Source organism: Palaemon carinicauda, chromosome 34 (assembly GCF_036898095.1).
Source record: "Palaemon carinicauda isolate YSFRI2023 chromosome 34, ASM3689809v2, whole genome shotgun sequence".
Lineage (NCBI taxonomy): Eukaryota > Metazoa > Arthropoda > Malacostraca > Decapoda > Palaemonidae > Palaemon > Palaemon carinicauda.
Window position 1 is genome coordinate 75,685,321 of NC_090758.1, and position 13,543 is coordinate 75,698,863.

Sequence of the window (13,543 nt, forward strand, 5' to 3'; positions counted from 1 at the left end):
GATCTCTTTCTTGCTAAGATCACGTTGCTTCCCTTACATCCCTAGATTGAATTATGGTAAATGAACACTTCTGACAGCATAATTAATGGTCTCATCAAGCATTCTTAATTATGGTGTACCTCTCTATTACAACAATGCGTACAACTACCACCGACTCTTCATCCCAGCAGACATCAATCCTGAGTACTTTCTTCTTGATCATTTACTTTTAATTGATGCCAATATCTCTTGACTTGAAGGGATGAGCCATTAAAAAATGCAAGTAAAAGTCAGACAATAAGATTACAAGAAACCATTTTTTTTATTTTGAAGATCTCATGAATGGCAGAGGCAAGGGACATGGCAATGTCCTAGAGAGACTGACATTATATGCACATCATCTGTGCCCCAACACCCTCTCCACCACGGAGGCCGAGGCAATGGTCGCTGTTAGATCCACAAGCTTCCCCTTTGCTCACAATGGTGGTGAGGTTGCATATACTGTACAGTACTACAAGATATTATCAAGTATAAGCGTGTCTCGAACACCAGTCCATTAGAGTGCCCGGCAGGGATGTTTCCCATGAGCTAAGGAAACAGTAAAATCTATACTAATAACAAGAGAGAGAATATATAAGCTTAAATCTACCGTTGATAAGCCCCATGCGATAACTGTCTCCGCAGCAGTTTCCGTCAATTCATTGGAACCAACGAAGCAAGGCCATGGAAGAATTACTCTAGCAACCTAGATGACCTACAAAGTAGAACACTACAAAGAGGTCGGTTAGGGTGCAAACACTAGCAAGCCGAAATATTACAGAAAACCAATGAAGCAACCTTCATCACGTACTAAACAAGATACTATAACCAAGAGATTTGTTAGAATGCAATAAATTTTCCCCATTTGTAAACTGTCTCTAGTTCCCGACATCTTGGGTTCGTAAACATAATCTATGATCAGTTTTAACAAATCTATATCACCTTAACAATATTTATAGAAGTGTTCTATATCTTTGTTAGGATCACACTGCTTTATTGACGTCCCTAGAATAAATTATGGTAAATAAACACTCCCAAGACCCTCTCAACCCAAGGTAGGACCAGGGAGGGACAGGCAATGGTTGCGGGTAGATCCACAAGCTTCCCCTAAACCACACATCCTTTGCTCACAAAGGTGTTGAGGTTGCAAATACAGTATACAATACAGTACTAAGAGAAACCATTAAGCTTGAAGTGTGTCTTGAACCCCAGTCCAACAGACTGCCCGGCAGGGACGTTTCCAATGAGTTACTGAGTAAAATCTAGACTATAACCACTAAGAAATAGTATTTACTTTCAAAAGAATCCTCGCTGATAAACAAACTCCAATGGCGACAATTGCAATCTTTAATTATAAACTACAAAACATTCTCACTGACCGCTGTACTTTACTAAAGAGACCTGGTTTCGTTATAAAAAACATGTGAACAACTGAAAATAGATAGGATCTGTCCCCGAAGGACCCAAGACCGTTCACGAATAACTAAAAAGTCTTGTTGTACCTTCGGCGTTTTCTCTGGCATCTCTCGATTATCTCTGCAGCCAGTCTGCTGCAGAGATCAGTACTTGATGCAAAATCTCTCAACGACAAAGGAACCAATCTATTCCCCCGTCAGGATAATTTGCTATCTCTCCTCTCTCAATTGTCTACAATAAATTACTGATATATGTCATAGAGGTTTTCTAAAATATCAACAGTGGAAGAATCGAGTGAATGTACTAAATATTCCCATTAAAAAATATATATACAATTCTGGATGTTTCTGTGAAGGGCTTTTTACTCCCCATATATTAACTGGGCCTCTCCGAACCCTACTTCACTAATAGATTTAATCTAACTAGACCTTCTGCAAGCAATCAAATCTAACTTAACCCTTTACCTAATACATAAAACACCTCCCAGCTCTTTAAGCACGATATAGTGAAGCTCAAACTATGGAGGCCATTCATAAACCAGCAGTTAACCTCTTCTAATTCTACACTTAAAAACATCTGGCCTAATACTGGGCATAAGATATAGGTAGGTGGGAAAATTATTGAAAAATTTGAAGAGCACAAACAGTCACAATGTCCCATTTGCCTTCTCTGACAGGGTTTGACCAAAGAGGACTTGTACAAGATTTAGTTTACTCATCTTAAAAATAGCTCATCCCACCAACACAGCTTTGATTTAGTCGTATACCAAAAATACTATCCCTGCTCTAGTTGGGAAAATGGAAGTGTGACCAGAAATAATTATAAGGCTAAAAAAAACTATATTTCTCGTGGGTACACTCGGGCACACAATCTTATTTCTCTTCCTATTGTTAATTTCAACTTTTTAGTTTATATATGAAAATTCTATTTGAATGATTTTATTGTTTTTTCAACTTTTCTCATAGTTTATTTCCTTTCCTTACTGGGCTTCACTATTGGAGCCCTTGAGCTTATAGCATCTTGCTTTTCCAACTTGGGTTATAGCTTAGCAAGTAATAAGGGACAAGGTTAGACGCACAGGATGTCAGGTAAGCTTCAGGAAAATAGTATACGACCCCCTCATCATATGTACTAAGGTCATATTTTCCCCCATAAGTCTCATTACATAATTGACAGTACATCCACCCTGCTATGTAATACAATGTACTGTATATGTACTTGTTTGTGTAACAATGAAAAAAATAAAGGTACTTTGATCTAACTTAAGGACTGTTCTACACATCCCAGAGGTTAGGAACTGTGCCTCAACTATATATTTATAATACTACTCTAATGGTGTGGGTAAACTTGTAGTTATATACAGAATAAAATGCAGATATTTTTTAAACAGTACTAGTGTACAATTGTCAACAACCACAGTTCATGCCTACACACTTTACCCTTAGAAAATAGGGTTCTATTTTGGTATGTGATCTCATTTATGGCATGATCTCCGCCATTCAAATGTATACTAAATAAAAAATGGACTAATTGCAAGTGTCACTATTTGTGAATTGGTATATTTTATGGACACCTTTGAGTACTCCAATTTTAATTTCTGAGAACGCCATAAATAAGATCGCATACCAAAACAGCACCGAAAATAGATAAAAAAAATTTTGAACGATCAATACGTCCAAAACACCTCTACGTAAAAATCTCTGGCCATACTCACCAATCTGTGAGGGAGTCAGACCCTTCTTGGCCAATTTGACAATCTGCTCCTCAACATCCTCCTTGGTCAGCTTCAGCCAGTTAGGCACGGAACGGCGGTAGGGGAGCGCGGACTGGGAAATACCCTTTCTGCAATGACAAGGCATAAATTAATACTGCGTCAAATAACTTTAAACTCTTCCAATAAAGACTTTTCTGATGACGTTTAGAAATGAATACGGATGAAGGTAAAAAGATTAGAAATGAATACGGATGAAGGTAAAAAGATTAGAAATGAATACGGATGAAGGTAAAAAGATTAGAAATGAATACAGATGAAGGTAAAAAGATTAGAAATGAATACGGATGAAGGTAAAAAGATTAGAAATGAATACGGATGAAGGTATAAAGATTAGAAATGAATACGGATGAAGGTAAAAAGACATCGCTAACTAATGGTTACAGATTCGTACAAGATCAATATATTCAACTACCATAACTCATTGCATAGGCTTCGGTTTACTTAATACTGGTCCATGTGGTAGTCGCGCCCTATTACTTATATACCCACTAATTATAACAAATTGATTCTATCAGATCCTTGCTAAGATGTAAACACCAATGAGAAAATTGCCCACTCAATCTTGAACTGTTACCCATAGATTTTGTCTTTGGTTTAATATTAATTATTAATCTTACGCTAAAGTGATTTTTACAGAATATGTTTAATGATTTTAATTGTGATTCAAGCTGAGAAACTATTATAAATACTATAATTTTATGGACTACATCGAGTATATAATTATGTAAATATCGTGATATGAATAATAGATTCACGTTGAGTAATTATTTTAATTGAAATTTTTAATGTAAAATGTGGTCAATAAACATCTATCCATCAATAAATAACTTCAAAAAGGTTATGAGAACACAGTACTGTCTGCAATACTAAATTCAATCAGTGTTTTCACTAGTCCAAAAAGAATGACACATTGAAGACAAATTAAACAAAAATTGGCCCCTCTAGAATAAGTAGTGGAATAATAATCAAATATACTCAAGAATCCTCACATTAAATTTATCAGGTATAAACAGCATTTACAGTAAAGCAGATATTTAATTAATCTAATCACGTCTTCCCTCGCATTGGTCTCTTCCTTATAAGACGTGTCCAACAAATACTCTAATAGATCAAATGAAATGATTATTCATAGGCAACAGGATATAAATAATGATTTGCATATGTGGATTCATAAATTTTAGCCAGAATGTCTTGCAATCAGGTCAGGGAAGCCTTTCAACGCCTTGCAGTTGCATTATAAGAAATCTAGAAGTAGTTGGGCAGGAAGACGAAATAACGGAAGTAGGACTGACCGCATTGCTGGAGAGAAATAGTCGAAGACAAGGGACAAAAGAATAAGCTAAATGCTTCCAAATTGTCCAATTGATTTTCAATTTCAGTACTTTATACAGGAAGATATAGAAACTAATCTTTCCAACACTAAATTATCAATAGTACATCTTTATTTTGCACAAGGATTACATAAACTTCTACAAAATTTCATTTTCGCGGCTAACTTCAACTAATCCTATTGTTATAATCGTCTGGGGACTAGATTGAATACTGTATACCACATAAAAGTACTACAAATAGGAAATAAATAATTTTTTAGCAGTCATCATTTTCACGTTATTTTTTGCAATATTTTATTTCCTAATTAGCAAAAAAATATTTCCAGGTCATATTGGAAAAACTGTATAAACTCTTTATACTAAATCTAATCAAGAACTATATAATTTTCAAATTTATATCTTTTTTATTTTGACAAATATTAATGTACCAGTATTTATTTTTGTTCAAAAATCTCAAAATTTATTATAGATATTCTAACAGAATTCTGATTTTTATGTTGTAAGATACTGCATACTTATTCTGCTGTGAAATACTGTATATAACTTAGTTATAGCTCAAATATTATGGTCACTACATTGATTTAAAAGAAAACACCTTTTTCCAAATTTCTATAACACATTAATCAAAGTGGTCACTACATCGATTTACAAGAAAACATCTTTTTCCAAATTTCTATAACACATTAATCAAAGTGGTCACTACATCGATTTACAAGAAAACATCTTTTTCCAAATTTCTATAACACATTAATCAAAGTGGTCACTACATCGATTTACAAGAAAACATCTTTTTCCAAATTTCTATAACACATTAATCAAAGTGGTCACTACATCGATTTACAAGAAAACATCTTTTTCCAAATTTCTATAACACATTAATCAAAGTGGTCACTACATCGATTTACAAGAAAACATCTTTTTCCAAATTTCTATAACACATTAATCAAAGTGGTCACTACATCGATTTACAAGAAAACATCTTTTTCCAAATTTCTATAACACATTAATCAAAGTGGTCACTACATCGATTTAAAAGAAAATATCTTTTTCCAAATTTCTATAGCCGACGACATTAACTGTCCGTCAAAGAGTTAATTTGTGCTGTGAATAACTGTATTTTCTAAAAGATATATCTAGACTAAATGTAGAGCGGACAGCTTGAGGGCATGAACGATACAGGCATGTGTAGATTTGTTTCAGTCAGGTAAAAGCTAAAAAAGAAATTAATCCAATCATCAAGATTTAATTAGGGAATTTGAATAAGTAATTACAATTACAGTTTTCTTGCCATTTGATATACACCTAGGCTGTGTATAGTGTACTAACCTTACAGAGCAATGGCCCCAGACAAAAATAGGATATGCAAGCTATGACCATTCTAAACTACAAAAAACCAAAACAGCTCTGATTGCTTTTAATTCTATGTATATGTTTTCAATTTTTCTATAACAAAACCCTTTCTGAACGTGGGGTGTATGTATGATAGCGGCCACCTGTATGTATTACTATGACTAACTTAGAATACTACGGTGTAAGGTGGTCGCAAGGGGGCATCAGACGCCCCGTTAGGTAAGTAGGTAAGGACATGGCTTGTAGGTTAGGTTATGAAGTAAAGTTTAGGTTAGATAATGTCCATTTTTAATCAACACATGAGGAACTGGCAGCTGTTATACAAAGGCTCCCTAAATGCTATTTGTCCGGGGTTAAAGGCTCGTTTTTCACAGGGATAGTATACCGGTGTCGGCAAACTATCCCCGTGCAAATGCTTACTATTCTGGAAAGTTCACTTGCCGCTAATTACTAGACCCTGTGAACTATCCCCATGTAAACTGGCCTCAAGTTGCCAATGTGAACTTCCAGATCAGATTTGCATCATCTGCACCGATTATGGTTGCCAGAGGACTCGCCACCCTCACCTACTCGCTGCCATTAATGGAAGGTCAGCTCAGAAGGCTTCATCTACCAAACTAGCGTTGTTGTATGAGAAGCTACTGGAATGAACTATTTTCTTTCAAATCTTTATATGTAATAGATGACATACCTCGTCATGCAACCTTCACATCACTGAAAATAAAATTCCTCGACGAACCCCTTTACCGGAGTAAGGTTCAACGGATAATTGAGTAATCGTAAGGGGGGTTCCTTTTCGTTGCTGACGAACTTTCCTTACCTACTTAATACTCTTCTGACATTTGGCAGAAAGTTGACCACATGGTATGATTTTAGTTTTCAGGACAGATTTCAAACTATTCCACTTTGATTAAATTTTAAATGCAGAAACAAGTCATTAGCAGCTTTAGATCTTGCCTTATCATTAGATGTTATACCATAAGACTTTTTCAGCATAATTAAAGATTTATATAGACAGTTGTTAGCCATCATGTGAACTTATCTGTTTTGATGTTGTTACTGTTTTTAGAATGATATATTGTTAATTTATTCTCATCACTTATTTATTTCCTTATTTCCTTTCCTCACAGGGCTATTTTTCCCTGTTGGAGCCCTTGGACTTTAGCTTCTCGCTTTGCCAACTAGGGTTGTAGCTTGGCTAGTAATAATAATAATAATATTATGAACCCAAAGTTCTAAATGCATGCTGCCCCTATTGGTTGTCATTTCTTTGATCGTTATTATAGGGATATCTCTTTGGACAATTCTAATTTGAGTGTTTTAAGCTTATACAGGGTGGGGAAATTGTCCTAGGGGTATATAGAGGTGGGGAAAATGTCTGTACCCCAATATTCATCCCAAACCAGCATGCAGTTCTGGGTTCTTAGTAGGTGAGGATTAGGCGTAAATTGCACCAATAATGTACGTTCAAACTGTGACATAGGCGTTATGTTCCGACATTAATCCGCAGTTGTGACGATGTATCCCACACATTTTCAAAACTGACGCTCTAGTCATACTTTAATCGGGGTGTATGTACGATAGCGGCCACCTGTATGAATTATTATCTCTAACTTAAAATACAGTAGTGTAAGAGGGGCAGGGGGGGGGGGGGTGTCAGCGACCCACCCCCTTAGATAAGTAGGCAAGGAAACAGCTTGTAGGTTAGGTTAGGGGGGAAACACAAATTTATGTCCATTTTTAATCAATGCGTGAGGAACTGGCCGCTGATATACAAAGGCTCCCTTTAATCATTTATATTCAAAATGGCAGAAGAGGATAATTTTCATATTCCACAAATGTAAACCAATCCTCAGGAAATTGGAAATCAAATTCCCTGGAATCTGTGGCAGTTTAAGATTTTAGACGTGCCTTTTGTAAATCCCAGTAAGATGGCGGTACATAAGGCTGGGGAGCGGCCTTTGTAGTTGATCTGAAAAGCCTCATGAAACGAGTATACTGTAGTTCGTTGGCTATTTAGCCGGTCCCAGTAAATTAGACAAACCTACTTTTAAGCTTATTTTGCCAGTCCCGGTAAAATAGACAAACCTACTTTTAAGCTTATTTTGCCGGTAAATATTGGAAGAGGCTATCTAAAACTGTTCAACAACTAATTTTGTTTTTTTTATACATTTGCTCAACGACTACTTTTCAATATATTTGCTATTAACTTGTTAGATAATTTCTTGCTTAATACTTTTTTATACATTTGCCTACAACATTGCCAGGAACCTATAAAACAATAAAATATTCATATTTCTTTGAGACCGGCAAAATAAGCTTCAAAGCATGTTTGTCTATTTTACCGGACCGGCAAAATAAGCTTAAAAGTAGGTTTGTGTAATTTACCGGACCGGCAAAATAAGCTTAAAAGCATGTTTGTCTATTTTACCGGACCGGCAAAATAAGCTTAAAAGTAGGTTTTTTTATTTTACCGGACCAGCAAAATAAGCTTAAAAGCATGTTTGTCTATTTTACCGGACCGGCAAAATAAGCTTAAAAGTAGGTTTTTTTATTTTACCGGACCGGCAAAATAAGCTTAAAAGCATGTTTGTCTATTTTACCGGACCGGCAAAATAAGCTTAAAAGTAGGTTTATCTATTTTACCGGACCGGCAAAATAAGCTTAAAAGCATGTTTGTCTATTTTACCAGACCGGCAAAATAAGCTTAATAGCAGGTTTGTCTAATTTACCGGGACTGATTAAATAGCCTATTCGTAGTTCGTTGGGACAGGCATAAACTTTGTCACCTAGATTTTTCTTAATGGGAAAGCTGCTGTTGGGTGTATGTACGATGACGGCCGACTAAGATTTGGGCAGCGTAAGGGGATGGAAGGGGTAGTTTGTAGCGCTACGGCCAAGCGTCCTAATTTGCTTATTATCGCTCCGACTGTTATCTTGTATAGAATAAAAAAGTTTGGAAATGGTCTACGGTACTTAAATATGTTGTGTAAGGGGGGGTCCGGGGGGGCGCAGCCCCCCTGGGTAAAGACACGGCTTTTAGCATAGGTTAGGTGGGTTTTTTAAGTTAGCTTCTCCCATCGTACTCGTGGGTAAGGAAACTTGTGTAAGGGGGGGGGGTCCGGGGAGGCGAAGCCCCCCTGGGTAAGGATACGGCTTTTAGCATAGGTTAGGTGGGTTTTTTAAGTTAGCTTCTGCCAAAATTGTTATTCGAACGACGGCCACAGTTCAGAATTTTCCCGTTTTCTACGGGATCTGGCCGTCACCCTACAAAGGCTCCGATGGAAGAATCCCAGGGGGTAACTAACCCCCTTAGTTAAGGACTAAGATTACAGCAATGTAAGGGGGGTTACTAGCCCCTCCTATGGTAGTCACAAGGTTGGACAGTTTTCGACTTATAAACGACATTGATCTACATTTTTAAACAAGGACCAGGCCACACATACTAACTAGAATTTCTCCATTAATTTATCCACATAAAAAGGTACTAAAATGCGTAATACTATAATATACGAAGATATCCTTAAGGACACGTCTTCCAAAGCGTATCCTACGATATGGTAAACGGTACCCGGTAACCGTATTTGGTCTATATATCAACATATAAATTACAAATTTAAGATAAAAAATACATTTTGATAATGTAAATGTCATCACAGACCACAAAACTATAAGAAGCTATCCTTCAGGATACTTCCCAAGCGTATCCTACATGATAAACGGTACCCGGTAACCGTATTTGGTGTATATAACATATAAATTACAAATTTAAGATAAAAAATACATTTTGATAACGTAAATGTAATCACAGACCAGAAATTCCATTAAATAAAACGATATTAAACTAAGGACACGTCTTCCCAAGCGTATCCTACGATATGGTACCCGGTAACCGTATTTGGTCTATAATCAACATATAAATTACAAATTTAAGATAAAAAAAACATTTTGATAACGTAAATGTCATCACAAACCAGAAATTTCATTAAATAAAACGATATTAATCCATATATATGATTAAACGAAACCTCTATACGACACACGTGGAGGTCCAAACCTTCCCCCAAACACGAGAAATTTTGAATTCCCATTTAGAAATCCAAAAAAGCCTTATATCATATAAATCACCCATCCAATATATTAATAATACATTCAAAATTCATTCTTGAGAGAGAATATCTTACCCTCTACTGTGCATGCGACCCATTTTGAAGAAATTTCTGATCGGCCGATGAAGGCGACAGTAAACACAGCACAGGCTGACTGAGAAAAGGACTGGTGGCAGTGTTGCCAAAATCAGTTAATAATGTATATACAAATATGTAAAATATAATTTGTTAAGGAATATTTCTTTATAAAAGGAAAAAAATGTATATTAAGAAAGAAAAAAATGTATATTAAGAAAGAAAAAAATGTATATTAAGAAAATGTAATTGTATTTCATAATAAAAGATAAAAAAAAAAAAAAATAATAGCAGCCTTTGATGCTGATTGTGATGGTGTTATCAGTTTTATTGTGTATTTAATGGCATTAATTAATCAAAATTACTATTAAGAGCCTTATAATTATATATCTATAGGTTATCTATCATAATATTTCATATATGATATGAAAAAGAACTTCTGATGTTTAATTTTACCGATTATAGCAGCCTGTGATGCTGATTATGTTGGTGTTATCAGTTTTATTGTGTATTTAATGGCATTAATTAATCAAAATTATTAATAAGAGCCTTATAATTATATATCTATAAGTTATCTATCATAATATTTCCTATATGGTATAAAATACCAAAATTAGTTAATAATAGCAGCCTTTGATGCTGATTATGCTGGTTTTATCAGTTTTATTGTGTATTCAATGGCAATAATTATTCAAAATTAGTGTTAAGAGTCTTATAATTATATATCTATAAGTTATCTATCATAATATTTTATATATGATATGAAAATATAGCCAAAATGAGTTAATAATAGCAGCCTTTGATGCTGATTGTGATGGTGTTATCAGTTTTATTGTGTATTCAATGGTATTAATTAATCATAATTAATATTAAAAGCCTTATAATTATATATCTATAGGTTATCTATCATAATATTTCATATATGGTATAAAATACCAAAATCACTTGATAAAAGCAGCCTTTGATGCTGATTATGATGGTGTTATCAGTTTTATGGTGTATTCAATGGCATTAATTAATCAAAATTATTATTAAAAGCCTTATAATTATATATCTATAGGTTATCTATCATAATATTTCATATATGATATGAAAAAGAACTTCTGATGTTTAATTTTAACGAGTACCAGGCCACTGATGCTTAATGTGCTAACTTTAGCAAATTTTGTTTCTTTGACATAAATACATATTTATACATTAAATAAATTGTAATTTTCATACATATCACTCATAATATTTCATATATAGTCATAATGTATAATTTTTGATGAAATTATGTGGCTTATTTCCCATTCTTATGCAAAATTTTTATTCTTATTTGGAGTAGCATAAATTTATCAATATCAATATCATATATATTGCATTAATCTGAAAGATATTTTTAGTAACTAAATAATATTATCAATAGAATACTTAACTTGAATAACAGAGAAATTTTCTATTTTATAAATATATTTTGACACAGAATTCCTAAATCATAGAGATATTTGTTCGATCTGGTAACAGTGTTATCGTAGCTCTACTGAATTTGGCATATTCTTGAGCATATGATATTTTAATCTAACTCAAATATTTTAATATCCAAAGAAATAAATTGTATAAAGGGATTGGAATAGTCAAATTCTTATTTTTTATAATGTTTTTAAATATATTTTACTTTTGAAATAAATAACAAAATATGATGAGTATTTTTGCTTACTGAATTTGGCATATTCTTGAGCATATGATATTTTAATCTAACTCAAATATTCTAATATCCAAAGAAATAAATTGTATAAAGGGAGTGAAATATTAACATTCTTATTTTTAATAATGTTTTTATGCAAATATATTGTAAATTATTAAATAAAAAGCTAAAAATGATGAGTAGTTTTGCTAAGATATATTCTTCATACCCAGTTGGAAACAATAATAATAATAATATTTTAGTATTCAAAGAAATAAATTATATAAAGGAAGTGGAATATTAATATTCTTATTTTTCATAATGTTTTTTTAAATTAATTTTAAAATATTAAATAAACAGCTAAAAATTATGAATATTTTGCTTAGGCATATTCTTCATACCCAGCTGGAAACCAATGATTTATAATAATAATAATAATAATAATAATAATAATAATAATAATAATAATAATAATAATAATAATAATAATAATAATAATCCAGTATTATCATGCTCAAATTAATGTTCTATCTTTGATTCTCTGAATTATTAAAGATTTCTCCTTTTTCAACTGTCTTATTTCACATCATTTGCTACTTCATGATTCTGCATTTAAAGATGAAAAATAACCGATTTTATTTCATGTCTACATTTTCATTGCTTGCATTAGTATTAAAAATGCTTGCAGAATTGCCATAAAATACAAGAATAAGTTGTAAATGGTCTAAACAGGTTGTGGTGTATTATCTGTCACATTTCACAACACACAAAGCCCATTCTTGTCATTCATATTCTATCATTTCCTTTTAAACCTATCATATTCAACCGTATCTCATAATCCTTGCTGATTCTTTAATGTTAATTTCTCCTGTGTAATCTCTTCTGTCATTACTACATAGAGACTTTAGCTTAGTCATATTGTAGTAGATTTTATGTTTTGAAAATCTTCTTTCAAATTCATCACCAATTTATGTATAAAAACAACCCCTAGATTTTACATATCCACTCTTATTATATCTTGTTCTCTAAACTGTCTTAATTTTGGGCATGAAAATATATATTCTGTATTATCTTCTTCTTTGCATAAGTCACACACATCATCTGTGTATTTTCCCCTGAAATTTGCTTTTAAATTGAATATGATCTCATCCAAATATACATTTCTCTGATATAAAGCTGTGGGCCATTTCCTTCTATAAATCTCATTTTTTTTTATCCATCTTCTTTTCTAAAATAGTTTCTCCTATCTTTTCTCCAATTCTTTTCTTAATTTCCTTTTTTTATTATTATTCTTTTCCTCCAATGCCTTATTTCTCCTATTTCCATTTAACTTTTACAATAAATTTCTTCCATTATTTCTCTGATTAGTCTTTTCATCAGAATTTATTATCATTATTATTATTATTATTATTATCATTATTATTATTATTATTATTATTATTATTATTATTATTATTATTATTATTATTATTATTATTATCTAAGGTACAACCCTAGTTGGAAAAGCAGGATGTTATAAGCCTAAGGGTTCCAACAGGGAAAAATTTCCCAGTGAGGAAAGGAAATAAACAAACTACCCACGAATAGCATTATTTCTATAGTGTATTCAGCAGGACACTGGCCATATTCCTGTTTTTGCTAAGATGCCCCAATATGGAGTACTTGATATGGTTGTTCATACATATTTCTTATCACCTTGTATTGAAGGTTTTCCAGATCTTCAATATCTTTATCTCTTATTTCAATCCAGATCTCCACATTAGAGGTAGTAGGTTGGCCGGGGCACCAGCCATCCATTGAGATA

The 13,543-nt window shown here is 33.1% G+C and overlaps 1 long non-coding RNA gene across 1 annotated transcript; it reads right to left on the reverse strand.

The window, feature by feature from the left end:
• Nucleotides 1–3,176: 3,176 nt before the first annotated feature.
• On the reverse strand, nucleotides 3,177–10,197 carry LOC137626666 (uncharacterized). Its single transcript, XR_011041080.1, has 2 exons — nucleotides 10,074–10,197; nucleotides 3,177–3,276 (listed from the first exon to the last, which is right to left on the reverse strand). It is a non-coding gene; the product is annotated as an uncharacterized lncRNA (long non-coding RNA).
• Between the last annotated feature and the right edge of the window lie 3,346 nt (nucleotides 10,198–13,543).